Source organism: Hyperolius riggenbachi, chromosome 6, assembly GCF_040937935.1.
Source record: "Hyperolius riggenbachi isolate aHypRig1 chromosome 6, aHypRig1.pri, whole genome shotgun sequence".
In the NCBI taxonomy this organism is placed as follows: domain Eukaryota; kingdom Metazoa; phylum Chordata; class Amphibia; order Anura; family Hyperoliidae; genus Hyperolius; species Hyperolius riggenbachi.
In genome coordinates this window covers 12,298,097-12,318,844 of record NC_090651.1, presented here as the reverse complement: position 1 = coordinate 12,318,844, position 20,748 = coordinate 12,298,097, and the positions used below count along the sequence as shown (strand labels likewise).

Genomic DNA, 20,748 nt, shown 5'->3' with positions numbered 1-20,748 from the left:
AGGTAAATGCAGCTGTATTTATGACTTCCCATGAGATAAATCTCCAATCTAGTACCTTTTATTCAGGTAAATTATCTACTCTACATGTGTCCTATATTTTCTTTGATATATATTCATTAAGAAATGTTTGTCTCTTTTAAGTTGACTGTATGTCCTCTTTTCTTGCAGTCTTGAAATATTTGATGTGACCAGAGGTATTGTGTTAAATCCATGTCTCTATTTTGTCTGGTTCAATCAGGACGTTTCTGTATTGAGAATCAGTTTATCTTGCCGACTTCCGGGTGTAGTCTGACTTTGGCTTTATTTTACTAAGTTTTTTCTAACAATAAGATATCATGCCGAAACCCGGGATCGAACCAGGGACCTTTAGATATTCAGTCTAACGCTCTCCCAACTGAGCTATTTCGGCTATATTGCATCATAGTTTGTGTGATTTTTTTTTCAGCACAAGTGTCCTGTGCAGGCAAAGACTCATGATATTTTCTGAGTCGTAGAAGCAGTGGTGTGTTGTCGGTGTGGTTAGAGGGTCTAAGGCGCTCCATGCAGGTTGCATGTGTCTTGTAGACTTGGGTTCAAATACCTTTCCTGACAATAATTTTTGAATTTTTTGCCCTCCTGCAGCTGTATTTATGAGTTCCCATAAGACAAACCTCCAATCTAGTACCTTTTATTCAGGTAAATGCAGCTGTATTTATGACTTCCCATGAGATAAATCTCCAATCTAGTACCTTTTATTCAGGTAAATTATCTACTCTATATGTGTCCTATATTTTCTTTGATATATATTCATTAAGAAATGTTTGTCTCTTTTAAGTTGACTGTATGTCCTCTTTTCTTGCAGTCTTGAAATATTTGATGTGACCAGAGGTATTGTGTTAAATCCATGTCTCTATTTTGTCTGGTTCAATCAGGACGTTTCTGTATTGAGAATCAGTTTATCTTGCCGACTTCCGGGTGTAGTCTGACTTTGGCTTTATTTTACTAAGTTTTTTCTAACAATAAGATATCATGCCGAAACCCGGGATCGAACCAGGGACCTTTAGATCTTCAGTCTAACGCTCTCCCAACTGAGCTATTTCGGCTACATTGCATCACAGTTTGTGTGATTTTTTTTTTTCAGCACAAGTGTCCTGTGCAGGCAAAGACTCATGATATTTTCTGAGTCGTAGTAGCAGTGGTGTGTTGTCGGTGTGGTTAGAGGGTCTAAGGCACTCCATGCAGGTTGCATGTGTCCTGTAGACTTGGGTTCAAATACCTTTCCTGACAATCATTTTTGAATTTTTTGCCCTCCTGCAGCTGTATTTATGAGTTCCCATAAGACAAACCTCCAATCTAGTACCTTTTATTCAGGTAAATGCAGCTGTATTTATGACTTCCCATGAGATAAATCTCCAATCTAGTACCTTTTATTCAGGTAAATTATCTACTCTATATGTGTCCTATATTTTCTTTGATATATATTCATTAAGAAATGTTTGTCTCTTTTAAGTTGACTGTATGTCCTCTTTTCTTGCAGTCTTGAAATATTTGATGTGACCAGAGGTATTGTGTTAAATCCATGTCTCTATTTTGTCTGGTTCAATCAGGACGTTTCTGTATTGAGAATCAGTTTATCTTGCCGAGTTCCAGGTGTAGTCTGACTTTGGCTTTATTTTACTAAGTTTTTTCTAACAATAAGATATCATGCCGAAACCCAGGATCGAACCAGGGACCTTTAGATCTTCAGTCTAACGCTCTCCCAACTGAGCTATTTCGGCTACATTGCATCACAGTTTGTGTGATTTTTTTTTTTTCAGCACAAGTGTCCTGTGCAGGCAAAGACTCATAATATTTTCTGAGTCGTAGTAGCAGTGGTGTGTTGTCGGTGTGGTTAGAGGGTCTAAGGCACTCCATGCAGGTTGCATGTGTCCTGTAGACTTGGGTTCAAATACCTTTCCTGACAATCATTTTTGAATTTTTTGCCCTCCTGCAGCTGTATTTATGAGTTTCCATAAGACAAACCTCCAATCTAGTACCTTTTATTCAGGTAAATGCAGCTGTATTTATGACTTCCCATGAGATAAATCTCCAATCTAGTACCTTTTATTCAGGTAAATTATCTACTCTATATGTGTCCTATATTTTCTTTGATATATATTCATTAAGAAATGTTTGTCTCTTTTAAGTTGACTGTATGTCCTCTTTACTTGCAGTCTTGAAATATTTGATGTGACCAGAGGTATTGTGTTAAATCCATGTCTCTATTTTGTCTGGTTCAATCAGGACGTTTCTGTATTGAGAATCAGTTTATCTTGCCGAGTTCCAGGTGTAGTCTGACTTTGGCTTTATTTTACTAAGTTTTTTCTAACAATAAGATATCATGCCGAAACCCGGGATCGAACCAGGGACCTTTAGATCTTCAGTCTAACGCTCTCCCAACTGAGCTATTTCGGCTACATTGCATCACAGTTTGTGTGATTTTTTTTTTTTCAGCACAAGTGTCCTGTGCAGGCAAAGACTCATGATATTTTCTGAGTCGTAGTAGCAGTGGTGTGTTGTCGGTGTGGTTAGAGGGTCTAAGGCACTCCATGCAGGTTGCATGTGTCCTGTAGACTTGGGTTCAAATACCTTTCCTGACAATCATTTTTGAATTTTTTGCCCTCCTGCAGCTGTATTTATGAGTTCCCATAAGACAAACCTCCAATCTAGTACCTTTTATTCAGGTAATTGCAGCTGTATTTATGACTTCCCATGAGATAAATCTCCAATCTAGTACCTTTTATTCAGGTAAATTATCTACTCTATATGTGTCCTATATTTTCTTTGATATATATTCATTAAGAAATGTTTGTCTCTTTTAAGTTGACTGTATGTCCTCTTATCTTGCAGTCTTGAAATATTTGATGTGACCAGAGGTATTGTGTTAAATCCATGTCTCTATTTTGTCTGGTTCAATCAAGACGTTTCTGTATTGAGAATCAGTTTATCTTGCCGAGTTCCAGGTGTAGTCTGACTTTGGCTTTATTTTACTAAGTTTTTTCTAACAATAAGATATCATGCCGAAACCCGGGATCGAACCAGGGACCTTTAGATCTTCAGTCTAACGCTCTCCCAACTGAGCTATTTCGGCTACATTGCTTTATAGTTTGTGTGATTTTTTTTTTCAGCACAATTGTCCTGTGCAGGCAAAGACTCATGATATTTTCTGAGTCGTAGTAGCAGTGGTGTGTTGTCGGTGTGGTTAGAGGGTCTAAGGCGCTCCATGCAGGTTGCATGTGTCCTGTAGACTTGGGTTCAAATACCTTTCCTGACAATCATTTTTGAATTTTTTGCCCTCCTGCAGCTGTATTTATGAGTTCCCATAAGACAAACCTCCAATCTAGTACCTTTTATTCAGGTAATTGCAGCTGTATTTATGACTTCCCATGAGATAAATCTCCAATCTAGTACCTTTTATTCAGGTAAATTATCTACTCTATATGTGTCCTATATTTTCTTTGATATATATTCATTAAGAAATGTTTGTCTCTTTTAAGTTGACTGTATGTCCTCTTATCTTGCCGAGTTCCGGGTGTAGTCTGAATTTGGCTTTATTTTACTAAGTTTTTTCTAACAATAAGATATCATGCCGAAACCCGGGATCGAACCAGGGACCTTTAGATCTTCAGTCTAACGCTCTCCCAACTGAGCTATTTCGGTTACATTGCATCACAGTTTGTGTGATTTTTTTTCAGCACAAGTGTCCTGTGCAGGCAAAGACTCATGATATTTTCGGAGTCGTAGTAGCAGTGGTGTGTTGTCGGTGTGGTTAGAGGGTCTAAGGCGCTCCATGCAGGTTGCATGTGTCCTGTAGACCTTGGTTCAAATACCTTTCCTGACAGTCATTTTTGAATTTTTTGCCCTCCTGCAGCTGTATTTATGAGTTCCCATAAGACAAACCTCCAATCTAGTACCTTTTATTCAGGTAAATGCAGCTGTATTTATGACTTCCCATGAGATAAATCTCCAATCTAGTACCTTTTATTCAGGTAAATTATCTACTCTATAGGTGTCCTATATTTTCTTTGATATATATTCATTAAGAAATGTTTGTCTCTTTTAAGTTGACTGTATGTCCTCTTTTCTTGCAGTCTTGAAATATTTGATGTGACCAGAGGTATTGTGTTAAATCCATGTCTCTATTTTGTCTGGTTCAATCAGGACGTTTCTGTATTGAGAATCAGTTTATCTTAACGAGTTCCGGGTGTAGTCTGAATTTGGCTTTATTTTACTAAGTTTTTTCTAACAATAAGATATCATGCAGACACCCGGGATCGAACCAGGGACCTTTAGATCTTCAGTCTAACGCTCTCCCAACTGAGCTATTTCGGCTACATTGCTTTATAGTTTGTGTGATTTTTTTTTCAGCACAAGTGTCCTGTGCAGGCAAAGACTCATGATATTTTCTGAGTCGTAGTAACAGTGGTGTGTTGTCGGTGTGGTTAGAGGGTCTAAGGCGCTCCATGCAGGTTGCATGTGTCCTGTAGACTTGGGTTCAAATACCTTTCCTGACAATCATTTTTGAATTTTTTGCCCTCCTGCAGCTGTATTTATGAGTTCCCATAAGACAAACCTCCAATCTAGTACCTTTTATTCAGGTAATTGCAGCTGTATTTATCACTTCCCATGAGATAAATCTCCAATCTAGTACCTTTTATTCAGGTAAATTATCTACTCTATATGTGTCCTATATTTTCTTTGATATATATTCATTAAGAAATGTTTGTCTCTTTTAAGTTGACTGTATGTCCTCTTTTCTTGCAGTCTTGAAATATTTGATGTGACCAGAGGTATTGTGTAAAATCCATGTCTCTATTTTGTCTGGTTCAATCAGGACGTTTCTGTATTGAGAATAAGTTTATCTTGCCGAGTTCCGGGTGTAGTCTGAATTTGGCTTTATTTTACTAAGTTTTTTCTAACAATAAGATATCATGCCGACACCCGGGATCGAACCAGGGACCTTTAGATCTTCAGTCTAACGCTCTCCCAACTGAGCTATTTCGGCTACATTGCTTTATAGTTTGTGTGATTTTTTTTTTCAGCACAAGTGTCCTGTGCAGCCTAAGACTCATGATATTTTCTGAGTTGTAGTAGCAGTGGTGTGTTGTCGGTGTGGTTAGAGGGTCTAAGGCGCTCCATGCTGGTTGCATGTGTCCTGTAGACTTGGGTTCAAATACCTTTCCTGACAATCATGTTTGAATTTTTTGCCCTCCTGCAGCTGTATTTATGAGTTCCCATAAGACAAACCTCCAATCTAGTACCTTTTATTCAGGTAAATGCAGCTGTATTTATGACTTCCCATGAGATAAATCTCCAATCTAGTACCTTTTATTCAGGTAAATTATCTACTCTATATGTGTCCTATATTTTCTTTGATATATATTCATTAAGAAATGTTTGTCTCTTTTAAGTTGACTGTATGTCCTCTTTTCTTGCAGTCTTGAAATATTTGATGTGACCAGAGGTATTGTGTTAAATCCATGTCTCTATTTTGTCTGGTTCAATCAGGACGTTTCTGTATTGAGAATCAGTTTATCTTGCCGACTTCCGGGTGTAGTCTGACTTTGGCTTTATTTTACTAAGTTTTTTCTAACAATAAGATATCATGCCGAAACCCGGGATCGAACCAGGGACCTTTAGATCTTCAGTCTAACGCTCTCCCAACTGAGCTATTTCGGCTACATTGAATCAGAGTTGGTGTGATTTTTTTTTCAGCAGAAGTGTCCTGTGCAGGCAAAGACTCATGATATTTTTGGAGTCGTAGTAGCAGTGGTGTGTTGTCGGTGTGGTTAGAGGGTCTAAGGCGCTCCATGCAGGTTGCATGTGTCTTGTAGACTTGGGTTCAAATACCTTTCCTGACAATCATTTTTGAATTTTTTGCCCTCCTGCAGCTGTATTTATGAGTTCCCATAAGACAAACCTCCAATCTAGTACCTTTTATTCAGGTAAATGCAGCTGTATTTATGACTTCCCATGAGATAAATCTCCAATCTAGTACCTTTTATTCAGGTAAATTATCTACTCTATATGTGTCCTATATTTTCTTTGATATATATTCATTAAGAAATGTTTGTCTCTTTTAAGTTGACTGTATGTCCTCTTTTCTTGCAGTCTTGAAATATTTGATGTGACCAGAGGTATTGTGTAAAATCCATGTCTCTATTTTGTCTGGTTCAATCAGGACGTCTCTGTATTGAGAATCAGTTTATCTTGCCGAGTTCCAGGTGTAGTCTGAATTTGGCTTTATTTTACTAAGTTTTTTCTAACAATAAGATATCATGCCGAAACCCGGGATCGAACCAGGGACCTTTAGATCTTCAGTTTAACGCTCTCCCAACTGAGCTATTTCGGCTACATTACATCACAGTTGGTGTGATTTTTTTTTCAGCAGAAGTGTCCTGTGCAGGCAAAGACTCATGATATTTTCGGAGTCGTAGTAGCAGTGGTGTGTTGTCGGTGTGGTTAGAGGGTCTAAGGCGCTCCATGCAGGTTGCATGTGTCCTGTAGACTTGGGTTCAAATACCTTTCCTGACAATCATTTTTGAATTTTTTGCCCTCCTGCAGCTGTATTTATGAGTTCCCATAAGACAAACCTCCAATCTAGTACCTTTTATTCAGGTAAATGCAGCTGTATTTATGACTTCCCATGAGATAAATCTCCAATCTAGTACCTTTTATTCAGGTAAATTATCTACTCTACATGTGTCCTATATTTTCTTTGATATATATTCATTAAGAAATGTTTGTCTCTTTTAAGTTGACTGTATGTCCTCTTTTCTTGCAGTCTTGAAATATTTGATTTGACCAGAGGTATTGTGTTAAATCCATGTCTCTATTTTGTCTGGTTCAATCAGGACGTTTCTGTATTGAGAATCAGTTTATCTTGCCGAGTTCCAGGTGTAGTCTGAATTTGGCTTTATTTTACTAAGTTTTTTCTAACAATAAGATATCATGCCGAAACCCGGGATCGAACCAGGGACCTTTAGATCTTCAGTCTAACGCTCTCCCAACTGAGCTATTTCGGCTACATTGCATCACAGTTGGTGTGATTTTTTTTTCAGCAGAAGTGTCCTGTGCAGGCAAAGACTCATGATATTTTCGGAGTCGTAGTAGCAGTGGTGTGTTGTTGGTGTGGTTAGAGGGTCTAAGGCGCTCCATGCAAGTTGCATGTGTCTTGTAGACTTGGGTTCAAATACCTTTCCTGACTATCATTTTTGAATTTTTTGCCCTCCTGCAGCTGTATTTATGAGTTCCCATAAGACAAACCTCCAATCTAGTACCTTTTATTCAGGTAAATGCAGCTGTATTTATGACTTCCCATGAGATAAATCTCCAATCTAGTACCTTTTATTCAGGTAAATTATCTACTCTACATGTGTCCTATATTTTCTTTGATATATATTCATTAAGAAATGTTTGTCTCTTTTAAGTTGACTGTATGTCCTCTTTTCTTGCAGTCTTGAAATATTTGATGTGACCAGAGGTATTGTGTTAAATCCATGTCTCTATTTTGTCTGGTTCAATCAGGACGTTTCTGTATTGAGAATCAGTTTATCTTGCCGACTTCCGGGTGTAGTCTGACTTTGGCTTTATTTTACTAAGTTTTTTCTAACAATAAGATATCATGCCGAAACCCGGGATCGAACCAGGGACCTTTAGATCTTCAGTCTAACGCTCTCCCAACTGAGCTATTTCGGCTACATTGCATCATAGTTTGTGTGATTTTTTTTTCAGCACAAGTGTCCTGTGCAGGCAAAGACTCATGATATTTTCTGAGTCGTAGTGGCAGTGGTGTGTTGTCGGTGTGGTTAGAGGGTCTAAGGCGCTCCATGCAGGTTGCATGTGTCTTGTAGACTTGGGTTCAAATACCTTTCCTGACAATCATTTTTGAATTTTTTGCCCTCCTGCAGCTGTATTTATGAGTTCCCATAAGACAAACCTCCAATCTAGTACCTTTTATTCAGGTAAATGCAGCTGTATTTATGACTTCCCATGAGATAAATCTCCAATCTAGTACCTTTTAATCAGGTAAATTATCTACTCTATATGTGTCCTATATTTTCTTTGATATATATTCATTAAGAAATGTTTGTCTCTTTTAAGTTGACTGTATGTCCTCTTTTCTTGCAGTCTTGAAATATTTGATGTGACCAGAGGTATTGTGTTAAATCCATGTCTCTATTTTGTCTGGTTCAATCAGGACGTTTCTGTATTGAGAATCAGTTTATCTTGCCGAGTTCCAGGTGTAGTCTGAATTTGGCTTTATTTTACTAAGTTTTTTCTAACAATAAGATATCATGCCAAAACCCAGGATCAAACCAGGGACCTTTAGATCTTCAGTCTAACGCTCTCCCAACTGAGCTATTTCGGCTACATTGCATCACAGTTTGTGTGATTTTTTTTTTTCAGCACAAGTGTCCTGTGCAGGCAAAGACTCATGATATTTTCGGAGTCGTAGTAGCAGTGGTGTGTTGTCGGTGTGGTTAGAGGGTCTAAGGCACTCCATGCAGGTTGCATGTGTCCTGTAGACTTGGGTTCAAATACCTTTCCTGACAATCATGTTTGAATTTTTTGCCCTCCTGCAGCTGTATTTATGAGTTCCCATAAGACAAACCTCCAATCTAGTACCTTTTATTCAGGTAAATGCAGCTGTATTTATGACTTCCCATGAGATAAATCTCCAATCTAGTACCTTTTATTCAGGTAAATTATCTACTCTATATGTGTCCTATATTTTCTTTGATATATATTCATTAAGAAATGTTTGTCTCTTTTAAGTTGACTGTATGTCCTCTTTTCTTGCAGTCTTGAAATATTTGATGTGACCAGAGGTATTGTGTTAAATCCATGTCTCTATTTTTTCTGGTTCAATCAGGACGTTTCTGTATTGAGAATCAGTTTATCTTGCCGACTTCCGGGTGTAGTCTGACTTTGGCTTTATTTTACTAAGTTTTTTCTAACAATAAGATATCATGCCGAAACCCGGGATCGAACCAGGGACCTTTAGATCTTCAGTCTAACGCTCTCCCAACTGAGCTATTTCGGCTACATTGCATCAGAGTTTGTGTGATTTTTTTTTCAGCACAAGTGTCCTGTGCAGGCAAAGACTCATGATATTTTCTGAGTCGTAGTAGCAGTGGTGTGTTGTCGGTGTGGTTAGAGGGTCTAAGGCGCTCCATGCAGGTTGCATGTGTCCTGTAGACTTGGGTTCAAATACCTTTCCTGACAATCATGTTTGAATTTTTTGCCCTCCTGCAGCTGTATTTATGAGTTCCCATAAGACAAACCTCCAATCTAGTACCTTTTATTCAGGTAAATGCAGCTGTATTTATGACTTCCCATGAGATAAATCTCCAATCTAGTACCTTTTATTCAGGTAAATTATCTACTCTATATGTGTCCTATATTTTCTTTGATATATATTCATTAAGAAATGTTTGTCTCTTTTAAGTTGACTGTATGTCCTCTTTTCTTGCAGTCTTGAAATATTTGATGTGACCAGAGGTATTGTGTTAAATCCATGTCTCTATTTTATCTGGTTCAATCAGGACGTTTCTGTATTGAGAATCAGTTTATCTTGCCGAGTTCCAGGTGTAGTCTGACTTTGGCTTTATTTTACTAAGTTTTTTCTAACAATAAGATATCATGCCGAAACCCGGGATCGAACCAGGGACCTTTAGATCTTCAGTCTAACGCTCTCCCAACTGAGCTATTTCGGCTACATTGCATCACAGTTTGTGTGATTTTTTTTTTTCAGCACAAGTGTCCTGTGCAGGCAAAGACTCATGATATTTTCTGAGTCGTAGTAGCAGTGGTGTGTTGTCGGTGTGGTTAGAGGGTCTAAGGCACTCCATGCAGGTTGCATGTGTCCTGTAGACTTGGGTTCAAATACCTTTCCTGACAATCATTTTTGAATTTTTTGCCCTCCTGCAGCTGTATTTATGAGTTCCCATAAGACAAACCTCCAATCTAGTACCTTTTATTCAGGTAAATGCAGCTGTATTTATGACTTCCCATGAGATAAATCTCCAATCTAGTACCTTTTATTCAGGTAAATTATCTACTCTATATGTGTCCTATATTTTCTTTGATATATATTCATTAAGAAATGTTTGTCTCTTTTAAGTTGACTGTATGTCCTCTTTTCTTGCAGTCTTGAAATATTTGATGTGACCAGAGGTATTGTGTTAAATCCATGTCTCTATTTTGTCTGGTTCAATCAGGACGTTTCTGTATTGAGAATCAGTTTATCTTGCCGAGTTCCAGGTGTAGTCTGAATTTGGCTTTATTTTACTAAGTTTTTTCTAACAATAAGATATCATGCCGAAACCCGGGATCGAACCAGGGACCTTTAGATCTTCAGTCTAACGCTCTCCCAACTGAGCTATTTCGGCTACATTGCATCACAGTTTGTGTGATTTTTTTTCAGCACAAGTGTCCTGTGCAGGCAAAGACTCATGATATTTTCTGAGTTGTAGTAGCAGTGGTGTGTTGTCGGTGTGGTTAGAGGGTCTAAGGTGCTCCATGCAGGTTGCATGTGTCCTGTAGACTTGGGTTCAAATACCTTTCCTGACAATCATGTTTGAATTTTTTGCCCTCCTGCAGCTGTATTTATGAGTTCCCATAAGACAAACCTCCAATCTAGTACCTTTTATTCAGGTAAATGCAGCTGTATTTATGACTTCCCATGAGATAAATCTCCAATCTAGTACCTTTTATTCAGGTAAATTATCTACTCTATATGTGTCCTATATTTTCTTCGATATATATTCATTAAGAAATGTTTGTCTCTTTTAAGTTGACTGTATGTCCTCTTTTCTTGCAGTCTTGAAATATTTGATGTGACCAGAGGTATTGTGTTAAATCCATGTCTCTATTTTGTCTGGTTCAATCAGGACGTTTCTGTATTGAGAATCAGTTTATCTTGCCGACTTCCGGGTGTAGTCTGACTTTGGCTTTATTTTACTAAGTTTTTTCTAACAATAAGATATCATGCCGAAACCCGGGATCGAACCAGGGACCTTTAGATCTTCAGTCTAACGCTCTCCCAACTGAGCTATTTCGGCTACATTGCATCATAGTTTGTGTGATTTTTTTTTCAGCACAAGTGTCCTGTGCAGGCAAAGACTCATGATATTTTCTGAGTCGTAGTGGCAGTGTTGTGTTGTCGGTGTGGTTAGAGGGTCTAAGGCGCTCCATGCAGGTTGCATGTGTCTTGTAGACTTGGGTTCAAATACCTTTCCAGACAATCATTTTTGAATTTTTTGCCCTCCTGCAGCTGTATTTATGAGTTCCCATAAGACAAACCTCCAATCTAGTACCTTTTATTCAGGTAAATGCAGCTGTATTTATGACTTCCCATGAGATAAATCTCCAATCTAGTACCTTTTAATCAGGTAAATTATCTACTCTATATGTGTCCTATATTTTCTTTGATATATATTCATTAAGAAATGTTTGTCTCTTTTAAGTTGACTGTATGTCCTCTTTTCTTGCAGTCTTGAAATATTTGATGTGACCAGAGGTATTGTGTTAAATCCATGTCTCTATTTTGTCTGGTTCAATCAGGACGTTTCTGTATTGAGAATCAGTTTATCTTGCCGAGTTCCAGGTGTAGTCTGAATTTGGCTTTATTTTACTAAGTTTTTTCTAACAATAAGATATCATGCCAAAACCCAGGATCAAACCAGGGACCTTTAGATCTTCAGTCTAACGCTCTCCCAACTGAGCTATTTCGGCTACATTGCATCACAGTTTGTGTGATTTTTTTTTTTCAGCACAAGTGTCCTGTGCAGGCAAAGACTCATGATATTTTCGGAGTCGTAGTAGCAGTGGTGTGTTGTCGGTGTGGTTAGAGGGTCTAAGGCACTCCATGCAGGTTGCATGTGTCCTGTGGACTTGGGTTCAAATACCTTTCCTGACAATCATGTTTGAATTTTTTGCCCTCCTGCAGCTGTATTTATGAGTTCCCATAAGACAAACCTCCAATCTAGTACCTTTTATTCAGGTAAATGCAGCTGTATTTATGACTTCCCATGAGATAAATCTCCAATCTAGTACCTTTTATTCAGGTAAATTATCTACTCTATATGTGTCCTATATTTTCTTTGATATATATTCATTAAGAAATGTTTGTCTCTTTTAAGTTGACTGTATGTCCTCTTTTCTTGCAGTCTTGAAATATTTGATGTGACCAGAGGTATTGTGTAAAATCCATGTCTCTATTTTGTCTGGTTCAATCAGGACGTCTCTGTATTGAGAATCAGTTTATCTTGCCGAGTTCCAGGTGTAGTCTGAATTTGGCTTTATTTTACTAAGTTTTTTCTAACAATAAGATATCATGCCGAAACCCGGGATCGAACCAGGGACCTTTAGATCTTCAGTTTAACGCTCTCCCAACTGAGCTATTTCGGCTACATTACATCACAGTTGGTGTGATTTTTTTTTCAGCAGAAGTGTCCTGTGCAGGCAAAGACTCATGATATTTTCGGAGTCGTAGTAGCAGTGGTGTGTTGTCGGTGTGGTTAGAGGGTCTAAGGCGCTCCATGCAGGTTGCATGTGTCCTGTAGACTTGGGTTCAAATACCTTTCCTGACAATCATTTTTGAATTTTTTGCCCTCCTGCAGCTGTATTTATGAGTTCCCATAAGACAAACCTCCAATCTAGTACCTTTTATTCAGGTAAATGCAGCTGTATTTATGACTTCCCATGAGATAAATCTCCAATCTAGTACCTTTTATTCAGGTAAATTATCTACTCTACATGTGTCCTATATTTTCTTTGATATATATTCATTAAGAAATGTTTGTCTCTTTTAAGTTGACTGTATGTCCTCTTTTCTTGCAGTCTTGAAATATTTGATTTGACCAGAGGTATTGTGTTAAATCCATGTCTCTATTTTGTCTGGTTCAATCAGGACGTTTCTGTATTGAGAATCAGTTTATCTTGCCGAGTTCCAGGTGTAGTCTGAATTTGGCTTTATTTTACTAAGTTTTTTCTAACAATAAGATATCATGCCGAAACCCGGGATCGAACCAGGGACCTTTAGATCTTCAGTCTAACGCTCTCCCAACTGAGCTATTTCGGCTACATTGCATCACAGTTGGTGTGATTTTTTTTTCAGCAGAAGTGTCCTGTGCAGGCAAAGACTCATGATATTTTCGGAGTCGTAGTAGCAGTGGTGTGTTGTTGGTGTGGTTAGAGGGTCTAAGGCGCTCCATGCAAGTTGCATGTGTCTTGTAGACTTGGGTTCAAATACCTTTCCTGACTATCATTTTTGAATTTTTTGCCCTCCTGCAGCTGTATTTATGAGTTCCCATAAGACAAACCTCCAATCTAGTACCTTTTATTCAGGTAAATGCAGCTGTATTTATGACTTCCCATGAGATAAATCTCCAATCTAGTACCTTTTATTCAGGTAAATTATCTACTCTACATGTGTCCTATATTTTCTTTGATATATATTCATTAAGAAATGTTTGTCTCTTTTAAGTTGACTGTATGTCCTCTTTTCTTGCAGTCTTGAAATATTTGATGTGACCAGAGGTATTGTGTTAAATCCATGTCTCTATTTTGTCTGGTTCAATCAGGACGTTTCTGTATTGAGAATCAGTTTATCTTGCCGACTTCCGGGTGTAGTCTGACTTTGGCTTTATTTTACTAAGTTTTTTCTAACAATAAGATATCATGCCGAAACCCGGGATCGAACCAGGGACCTTTAGATCTTCAGTCTAACGCTCTCCCAACTGAGCTATTTCGGCTACATTGCATCATAGTTTGTGTGATTTTTTTTTCAGCACAAGTGTCCTGTGCAGGCAAAGACTCATGATATTTTCTGAGTCGTAGTGGCAGTGGTGTGTTGTCGGTGTGGTTAGAGGGTCTAAGGCGCTCCATGCAGGTTGCATGTGTCTTGTAGACTTGGGTTCAAATACCTTTCCTGACAATCATTTTTGAATTTTTTGCCCTCCTGCAGCTGTATTTATGAGTTCCCATAAGACAAACCTCCAATCTAGTACCTTTTATTCAGGTAAATGCAGCTGTATTTATGACTTCCCATGAGATAAATCTCCAATCTAGTACCTTTTAATCAGGTAAATTATCTACTCTATATGTGTCCTATATTTTCTTTGATATATATTCATTAAGAAATGTTTGTCTCTTTTAAGTTGACTGTATGTCCTCTTTTCTTGCAGTCTTGAAATATTTGATGTGACCAGAGGTATTGTGTTAAATCCATGTCTCTATTTTGTCTGGTTCAATCAGGACGTTTCTGTATTGAGAATCAGTTTATCTTGCCGAGTTCCAGGTGTAGTCTGAATTTGGCTTTATTTTACTAAGTTTTTTCTAACAATAAGATATCATGCCAAAACCCAGGATCAAACCAGGGACCTTTAGATCTTCAGTCTAACGCTCTCCCAACTGAGCTATTTCGGCTACATTGCATCACAGTTTGTGTGATTTTTTTTTTTCAGCACAAGTGTCCTGTGCAGGCAAAGACTCATGATATTTTCGGAGTCGTAGTAGCAGTGGTGTGTTGTCGGTGTGGTTAGAGGGTCTAAGGCACTCCATGCAGGTTGCATGTGTCCTGTAGACTTGGGTTCAAATACCTTTCCTGACAATCATGTTTGAATTTTTTGCCCTCCTGCAGCTGTATTTATGAGTTCCCATAAGACAAACCTCCAATCTAGTACCTTTTATTCAGGTAAATGCAGCTGTATTTATGACTTCCCATGAGATAAATCTCCAATCTAGTACCTTTTATTCAGGTAAATTATCTACTCTATATGTGTCCTATATTTTCTTTGATATATATTCATTAAGAAATGTTTGTCTCTTTTAAGTTGACTGTATGTCCTCTTTTCTTGCAGTCTTGAAATATTTGATGTGACCAGAGGTATTGTGTTAAATCCATGTCTCTATTTTTTCTGGTTCAATCAGGACGTTTCTGTATTGAGAATCAGTTTATCTTGCCGACTTCCGGGTGTAGTCTGACTTTGGCTTTATTTTACTAAGTTTTTTCTAACAATAAGATATCATGCCGAAACCCGGGATCGAACCAGGGACCTTTAGATCTTCAGTCTAACGCTCTCCCAACTGAGCTATTTCGGCTACATTGCATCAGAGTTTGTGTGATTTTTTTTTCAGCACAAGTGTCCTGTGCAGGCAAAGACTCATGATATTTTCTGAGTCGTAGTAGCAGTGGTGTGTTGTCGGTGTGGTTAGAGGGTCTAAGGCGCTCCATGCAGGTTGCATGTGTCCTGTAGACTTGGGTTCAAATACCTTTCCTGACAATCATGTTTGAATTTTTTGCCCTCCTGCAGCTGTATTTATGAGTTCCCATAAGACAAACCTCCAATCTAGTACCTTTTATTCAGGTAAATGCAGCTGTATTTATGACTTCCCATGAGATAAATCTCCAATCTAGTACCTTTTATTCAGGTAAATTATCTACTCTATATGTGTCCTATATTTTCTTTGATATATATTCATTAAGAAATGTTTGTCTCTTTTAAGTTGACTGTATGTCCTCTTTTCTTGCAGTCTTGAAATATTTGATGTGACCAGAGGTATTGTGTTAAATCCATGTCTCTATTTTATCTGGTTCAATCAGGACGTTTCTGTATTGAGAATCAGTTTATCTTGCCGAGTTCCAGGTGTAGTCTGACTTTGGCTTTATTTTACTAAGTTTTTTCTAACAATAAGATATCATGCCGAAACCCGGGATCGAACCAGGGACCTTTAGATCTTCAGTCTAACGCTCTCCCAACTGAGCTATTTCGGCTACATTGCATCACAGTTTGTGTGATTTTTTTTTTTCAGCACAAGTGTCCTGTGCAGGCAAAGACTCATGATATTTTCTGAGTCGTAGTAGCAGTGGTGTGTTGTCGGTGTGGTTAGAGGGTCTAAGGCACTCCATGCAGGTTGCATGTGTCCTGTAGACTTGGGTTCAAATACCTTTCCTGACAATCATTTTTGAATTTTTTGCCCTCCTGCAGCTGTATTTATGAGTTCCCATAAGACAAACCTCCAATCTAGTACCTTTTATTCAGGTAAATGCAGCTGTATTTATGACTTCCCATGAGATAAATCTCCAATCTAGTACCTTTTATTCAGGTAAATTATCTACTCTATATGTGTCCTATATTTTCTTTGATATATATTCATTAAGAAATGTTTGTCTCTTTTAAGTTGACTGTATGTCCTCTTTTCTTGCAGTCTTGAAATATTTGATGTGACCAGAGGTATTGTGTTAAATCCATGTCTCTATTTTGTCTGGTTCAATCAGGACGTTTCTGTATTGAGAATCAGTTTATCTTGCCGAGTTCCAGGTGTAGTCTGAATTTGGCTTTATTTTACTAAGTTTTTTCTAACAATAAGATATCATGCCGAAACCCGGGATCGAACCAGGGACCTTTAGATCTTCAGTCTAACGCTCTCCCAACTGAGCTATTTCGGCTACATTGCATCACAGTTTGTGTGATTTTTTTTCAGCACAAGTGTCCTGTGCAGGCAAAGACTCATGATATTTTCTGAGTTGTAGTAGCAGTGGTGTGTTGTCGGTGTGGTTAGAGGGTCTAAGGTGCTCCATGCAGGTTGCATGTGTCCTGTAGACTTGGGTTCAAATACCTTTCCTGACAATCATGTTTGAATTTTTTGCCCTCCTGCAGCTGTATTTATGAGTTCCCATAAGACAAACCTCCAATCTAGTACCTTTTATTCAGGTAAATGCAGCTGTATTTATGACTTCCCATGAGATAAATCTCCAATCTAGTACCTTTTATTCAGGTAAATTATCTACTCTATATGTGTCCTATATTTTCTTCGATATATATTCATTAAGAAATGTTTGTCTCTTTTAAGTTGACTGTATGTCCTCTTTTCTTGCAGTCTTGAAATATTTGATGTGACCAGAGGTATTGTGTTAAATCCATGTCTCTATTTTGTCTGGTTCAATCAGGACGTTTCTGTATTGAGAATCAGTTTATCTTGCCGACTTCCGGGTGTAGTCTGACTTTGGCTTTATTTTACTAAGTTTTTTCTAACAATAAGATATCATGCCGAAACCCGGGATCGAACCAGGGACCTTTAGATCTTCAGTCTAACGCTCTCCCAACTGAGCTATTTCGGCTACATTGCATCATAGTTTGTGTGATTTTTTTTTCAGCACAAGTGTCCTGTGCAGGCAAAGACTCATGATATTTTCTGAGTCGTAGTGGCAGTGTTGTGTTGTCGGTGTGGTTAGAGGGTCTAAGGCGCTCCATGCAGGTTGCATGTGTCTTGTAGACTTGGGTTCAAATACCTTTCCAGACAATCATTTTTGAATTTTTTGCCCTCCTGCAGCTGTATTTATGAGTTCCCATAAGACAAACCTCCAATCTAGTACCTTTTATTCAGGTAAATGCAGCTGTATTTATGACTTCCCATGAGATAAATCTCCAATCTAGTACCTTTTAATCAGGTAAATTATCTACTCTATATGTGTCCTATATTTTCTTTGATATATATTCATTAAGAAATGTTTGTCTCTTTTAAGTTGACTGTATGTCCTCTTTTCTTGCAGTCTTGAAATATTTGATGTGACCAGAGGTATTGTGTTAAATCCATGTCTCTATTTTGTCTGGTTCAATCAGGACGTTTCTGTATTGAGAATCAGTTTATCTTGCCGAGTTCCAGGTGTAGTCTGAATTTGGCTTTATTTTACTAAGTTTTTTCTAACAATAAGATATCATGCCAAAACCCAGGATCAAACCAGGGACCTTTAGATCTTCAGTCTAACGCTCTCCCAACTGAGCTATTTCGGCTACATTGCATCACAGTTTGTGTGATTTTTTTTTTTCAGCACAAGTGTCCTGTGCAGGCAAAGACTCATGATATTTTCGGAGTCGTAGTAGCAGTGGTGTGTTGTCGGTGTGGTTAGAGGGTCTAAGGCACTCCATGCAGGTTGCATGTGTCCTGTGGACTTGGGTTCAAATACCTTTCCTGACAATCATGTTTGAATTTTTTGCCCTCCTGCAGCTGTATTTATGAGTTCCCATAAGACAAACCTCCAATCTAGTACCTTTTATTCAGGTAAATGCAGCTGTATTTATGACTTCCCATGAGATAAATCTCCAATCTAGTACCTTTTATTCAGGTAAATTATCTACTCTATATGTGTCCTATATTTTCTTTGATATATATTCATTAAGAAATGTTTGTCTCTTTTAAGTTGACTGTATGTCCTCTTTTCTTGCAGTCTTGAAATATTTGATGTGACCAGAGGTATTGTGTTAAATCCATGTCTCTATTTTGTCTGGTTCAATCAGGACGTTTCTGTATTGAGAATCAGTTTATCTTGCCGACTTCCGGGTGTAGTCTGACTTTGGCTTTATTTTACTAAGTTTTTTCTAACAATAAGATATCATGCCGAAACCCGGGATCGAACCAGGGACCTTTAGATCTTCAGTCTAACGCTCTCCCAACTGAGCTATTTCGGCTACATTGCATCAGAGTTTGTGTGATTTTTTTTTCAGCACAAGTGTCCTGTGCAGGCAAAGACTCATGATATTTTCTGAGTCGTAGTAGCAGTGGTGTGTTGTCGGTGTGGTTAGAGGGTCTAAGGCGCTCCATGCAGGTTGCATGTGTCCTGTAGACTTGGGTTCAAATACCTTTCCTGACAATCATGTTTGAATTTTTTGCCCTCCTGCAGCTGTATTTATGAGTTCCCATAAGACAAACCTCCAATCTAGTACCTTTTATTCAGGTAAATGCAGCTGTATTTATGACTTCCCATGAGATAAATCTCCAATCTAGTACCTTTTATTCAGGTAAATTATCTACTCTATATGTGTCCTATATTTTCTTTGATATTTATTCATTAAGAAATGTTTGTCTCTTTTAAGTTGACTGTATGTCCTCTTTTCTTGCAGTCTTGAAATATTTGATGTGACCAGAGGTATTGTGTTAAATCCATGTCTCTATTTTGTCTGGTTCAATCAGGACGTTTCTGTATTGAGAATCAGTTTATCTTGCCGACTTCCGGGTGTAGTCTGACTTTGGCTTTATTTTACTAAGTTTTTTCTAACAATAAGATATCATGCCGAAACCCGGGATCGAACCAGGGACCTTTAGATCTTCAGTCTAACGCTCTCCCAACTGAGCTATTTCGGCTACGTTGCATCATAGTTTGTGTGATTTTTTTTTCAGCACAAGTGTCCTGTGCAGGCAAAGACTCATGATATTTTCTGAGTCGTAGTGGCAGTGGTGTGTTGTCGGTGTGGTTAGAGGGTCTAAGGCGCTCCATGCAGGTTGCATGTGTCTTGTAGACTTGGGTTCAAATACCTTTCCTGACAATCATTTTTGAATTTTTTGCCCTCCTGCAGCTGTATTTATGAGTTCCCATAAGACAAACCTCCAATCTAGTACCTTTTATTCAGGTAAATGCAGCTGTATTTATGACTTCCCATGAGATAAATCTCCAATCTAGTACCTTTTAATCAGGTAAATTATCTACTCTATATGTGTCCTATATTTTCTTTGATATATATTCATTAAGAAATGTTTGTCTCTTTTAAGTTGACTGTATGTCCTCTTTTCTTGCAGTCTTGAAATATTTGATGTGACCAGAGGTATTGTGTTAAATCCATGTCTCTATTTTGTCTGGTTCAATCAGGACGTTTCTGTATTGAGAATCAGTTTATCTTGCCGAGTTCCAGGTGTAGTCTGAATTTGGCTTTATTTTACTAAGTTTTTTCTAACAATAAGATATCATGCCAAAACCCAGGATCAAACCAGGGACCTTTAGATCTTCAGTCTAACGCTCTCCCAACTGAGCTATTTCGGCTACATTGCTTCACAGTTTGTGTGATTTTTTTTTTTCAGCACAAGTGTCCTGTGCAGGCAAAGACTCATGATATTTTCGGAGTCGTAGTAGCAGTGGTGTGTTGTCGGTGTGGTTAGAGGGTCTAAGGCACTCCATGCAGGTTGCATGTGTCCTGTAGACTTGGGTTCAAATACCTTTCCTGACAATCATGTTTGAATTTTTTGCCCTCCTGCAGCTGTATTTATGAGTTCCCATAAGACAAACCTCCAATCTAGTACCTTTTATTCAGGTAAATGCAGCTGTATTTATGACTTCCCATGAGATAAATCTCCAATCTAGTACCTTTTATTCAGGTAAATTATCTACTCTATATGTGTCCTATATTTTCTTTGATATATATTCATTAAGAAATGTTTGTCTCTTTTAAGTTGACTGTATGTCCTCTTTTCTTGCAGTCTTGAAATATTTGATGTGACCAGAGGTATTGTGTTAAATCCATGTCTCTATTTTGTCTGGTTCAATCAGGACGTTTCTGTATTGAGAATCAGTTTATCTTGCCGACTTCCGGGTGTAGTCTGACTTTGGCTTTATTTTACTAAGTTTTTTCTAACAATAAGATATCATGCCGAAACCCGGGATCGAACCAGGGACCTTTAGATCTTCAGTCTAACGCTCTCCCAACTGAGCTATTTCGGCTACATTGCATCAGAGTTTGTGTGATTTTTTTTTCAGCACAAGTGTCCTGTGCAGGCAAAGACTCATGATATTTTCTGAGTCGTAGTAGCAGTGGTGTGTTGTCGGTGTGGTTAGAGGGTCTAAGGCGCTCCATGCAGGTTGCATGTGTCTTGTAGACTTGAGTTCAAATACCTTTCCTGACAATCATTTTTAAATTTTTTGCCCTCCTGCAGCTGTATTTATGAGTTCCCATA

The 20,748-nt window shown here is 38.1% G+C and overlaps 31 non-coding genes across 31 annotated transcripts; all 31 read right to left on the bottom strand.

The window, feature by feature from the left end:
• Window positions 1-336: 336 nt before the first annotated feature.
• TRNAF-GAA (transfer RNA phenylalanine (anticodon GAA)) lies at window positions 337-409 on the bottom strand. The gene has a single exon. It is a non-coding gene; the product is annotated as a tRNA-Phe (tRNA).
• A 600-nt stretch (window positions 410-1,009) lies between these two features.
• On the bottom strand, window positions 1,010-1,082 carry TRNAF-GAA (transfer RNA phenylalanine (anticodon GAA)). The gene has a single exon. It is a non-coding gene; the product is annotated as a tRNA-Phe (tRNA).
• A 602-nt stretch (window positions 1,083-1,684) lies between these two features.
• Window positions 1,685-1,757, bottom strand: TRNAF-GAA (transfer RNA phenylalanine (anticodon GAA)). Its single transcript has one exon. It is a non-coding gene; the product is annotated as a tRNA-Phe (tRNA).
• Window positions 1,758-2,360: 603 nt separating this feature from the next.
• Window positions 2,361-2,433, bottom strand: TRNAF-GAA (transfer RNA phenylalanine (anticodon GAA)). Its single transcript has one exon. It is a non-coding gene; the product is annotated as a tRNA-Phe (tRNA).
• Window positions 2,434-3,036: 603 nt separating this feature from the next.
• Window positions 3,037-3,109, bottom strand: TRNAF-GAA (transfer RNA phenylalanine (anticodon GAA)). Its single transcript has one exon. It is a non-coding gene; the product is annotated as a tRNA-Phe (tRNA).
• Window positions 3,110-3,605: 496 nt separating this feature from the next.
• On the bottom strand, window positions 3,606-3,678 carry TRNAF-GAA (transfer RNA phenylalanine (anticodon GAA)). Its single transcript has one exon. It is a non-coding gene; the product is annotated as a tRNA-Phe (tRNA).
• Window positions 3,679-4,277: 599 nt separating this feature from the next.
• Window positions 4,278-4,350, bottom strand: TRNAF-GAA (transfer RNA phenylalanine (anticodon GAA)). Its single transcript has one exon. It is a non-coding gene; the product is annotated as a tRNA-Phe (tRNA).
• Window positions 4,351-4,950: 600 nt separating this feature from the next.
• On the bottom strand, window positions 4,951-5,023 carry TRNAF-GAA (transfer RNA phenylalanine (anticodon GAA)). The gene has a single exon. It is a non-coding gene; the product is annotated as a tRNA-Phe (tRNA).
• A 601-nt stretch (window positions 5,024-5,624) lies between these two features.
• On the bottom strand, window positions 5,625-5,697 carry TRNAF-GAA (transfer RNA phenylalanine (anticodon GAA)). Its single transcript has one exon. It is a non-coding gene; the product is annotated as a tRNA-Phe (tRNA).
• Window positions 5,698-6,297: 600 nt separating this feature from the next.
• TRNAF-GAA (transfer RNA phenylalanine (anticodon GAA)) lies at window positions 6,298-6,370 on the bottom strand. Its single transcript has one exon. It is a non-coding gene; the product is annotated as a tRNA-Phe (tRNA).
• A 600-nt stretch (window positions 6,371-6,970) lies between these two features.
• On the bottom strand, window positions 6,971-7,043 carry TRNAF-GAA (transfer RNA phenylalanine (anticodon GAA)). Its single transcript has one exon. It is a non-coding gene; the product is annotated as a tRNA-Phe (tRNA).
• A 600-nt stretch (window positions 7,044-7,643) lies between these two features.
• TRNAF-GAA (transfer RNA phenylalanine (anticodon GAA)) lies at window positions 7,644-7,716 on the bottom strand. The gene has a single exon. It is a non-coding gene; the product is annotated as a tRNA-Phe (tRNA).
• A 600-nt stretch (window positions 7,717-8,316) lies between these two features.
• Window positions 8,317-8,389, bottom strand: TRNAF-GAA (transfer RNA phenylalanine (anticodon GAA)). The gene has a single exon. It is a non-coding gene; the product is annotated as a tRNA-Phe (tRNA).
• A 602-nt stretch (window positions 8,390-8,991) lies between these two features.
• Window positions 8,992-9,064, bottom strand: TRNAF-GAA (transfer RNA phenylalanine (anticodon GAA)). Its single transcript has one exon. It is a non-coding gene; the product is annotated as a tRNA-Phe (tRNA).
• A 600-nt stretch (window positions 9,065-9,664) lies between these two features.
• On the bottom strand, window positions 9,665-9,737 carry TRNAF-GAA (transfer RNA phenylalanine (anticodon GAA)). Its single transcript has one exon. It is a non-coding gene; the product is annotated as a tRNA-Phe (tRNA).
• Window positions 9,738-10,339: 602 nt separating this feature from the next.
• TRNAF-GAA (transfer RNA phenylalanine (anticodon GAA)) lies at window positions 10,340-10,412 on the bottom strand. The gene has a single exon. It is a non-coding gene; the product is annotated as a tRNA-Phe (tRNA).
• A 599-nt stretch (window positions 10,413-11,011) lies between these two features.
• On the bottom strand, window positions 11,012-11,084 carry TRNAF-GAA (transfer RNA phenylalanine (anticodon GAA)). Its single transcript has one exon. It is a non-coding gene; the product is annotated as a tRNA-Phe (tRNA).
• A 600-nt stretch (window positions 11,085-11,684) lies between these two features.
• TRNAF-GAA (transfer RNA phenylalanine (anticodon GAA)) lies at window positions 11,685-11,757 on the bottom strand. Its single transcript has one exon. It is a non-coding gene; the product is annotated as a tRNA-Phe (tRNA).
• A 602-nt stretch (window positions 11,758-12,359) lies between these two features.
• Window positions 12,360-12,432, bottom strand: TRNAF-GAA (transfer RNA phenylalanine (anticodon GAA)). The gene has a single exon. It is a non-coding gene; the product is annotated as a tRNA-Phe (tRNA).
• Window positions 12,433-13,032: 600 nt separating this feature from the next.
• TRNAF-GAA (transfer RNA phenylalanine (anticodon GAA)) lies at window positions 13,033-13,105 on the bottom strand. The gene has a single exon. It is a non-coding gene; the product is annotated as a tRNA-Phe (tRNA).
• Window positions 13,106-13,705: 600 nt separating this feature from the next.
• On the bottom strand, window positions 13,706-13,778 carry TRNAF-GAA (transfer RNA phenylalanine (anticodon GAA)). The gene has a single exon. It is a non-coding gene; the product is annotated as a tRNA-Phe (tRNA).
• A 600-nt stretch (window positions 13,779-14,378) lies between these two features.
• Window positions 14,379-14,451, bottom strand: TRNAF-GAA (transfer RNA phenylalanine (anticodon GAA)). The gene has a single exon. It is a non-coding gene; the product is annotated as a tRNA-Phe (tRNA).
• Window positions 14,452-15,053: 602 nt separating this feature from the next.
• Window positions 15,054-15,126, bottom strand: TRNAF-GAA (transfer RNA phenylalanine (anticodon GAA)). The gene has a single exon. It is a non-coding gene; the product is annotated as a tRNA-Phe (tRNA).
• Window positions 15,127-15,726: 600 nt separating this feature from the next.
• Window positions 15,727-15,799, bottom strand: TRNAF-GAA (transfer RNA phenylalanine (anticodon GAA)). Its single transcript has one exon. It is a non-coding gene; the product is annotated as a tRNA-Phe (tRNA).
• Window positions 15,800-16,401: 602 nt separating this feature from the next.
• TRNAF-GAA (transfer RNA phenylalanine (anticodon GAA)) lies at window positions 16,402-16,474 on the bottom strand. The gene has a single exon. It is a non-coding gene; the product is annotated as a tRNA-Phe (tRNA).
• A 599-nt stretch (window positions 16,475-17,073) lies between these two features.
• TRNAF-GAA (transfer RNA phenylalanine (anticodon GAA)) lies at window positions 17,074-17,146 on the bottom strand. The gene has a single exon. It is a non-coding gene; the product is annotated as a tRNA-Phe (tRNA).
• Window positions 17,147-17,746: 600 nt separating this feature from the next.
• TRNAF-GAA (transfer RNA phenylalanine (anticodon GAA)) lies at window positions 17,747-17,819 on the bottom strand. Its single transcript has one exon. It is a non-coding gene; the product is annotated as a tRNA-Phe (tRNA).
• Window positions 17,820-18,421: 602 nt separating this feature from the next.
• Window positions 18,422-18,494, bottom strand: TRNAF-GAA (transfer RNA phenylalanine (anticodon GAA)). Its single transcript has one exon. It is a non-coding gene; the product is annotated as a tRNA-Phe (tRNA).
• A 600-nt stretch (window positions 18,495-19,094) lies between these two features.
• TRNAF-GAA (transfer RNA phenylalanine (anticodon GAA)) lies at window positions 19,095-19,167 on the bottom strand. The gene has a single exon. It is a non-coding gene; the product is annotated as a tRNA-Phe (tRNA).
• Window positions 19,168-19,767: 600 nt separating this feature from the next.
• Window positions 19,768-19,840, bottom strand: TRNAF-GAA (transfer RNA phenylalanine (anticodon GAA)). Its single transcript has one exon. It is a non-coding gene; the product is annotated as a tRNA-Phe (tRNA).
• A 602-nt stretch (window positions 19,841-20,442) lies between these two features.
• On the bottom strand, window positions 20,443-20,515 carry TRNAF-GAA (transfer RNA phenylalanine (anticodon GAA)). The gene has a single exon. It is a non-coding gene; the product is annotated as a tRNA-Phe (tRNA).
• Between the last annotated feature and the right edge of the window lie 233 nt (window positions 20,516-20,748).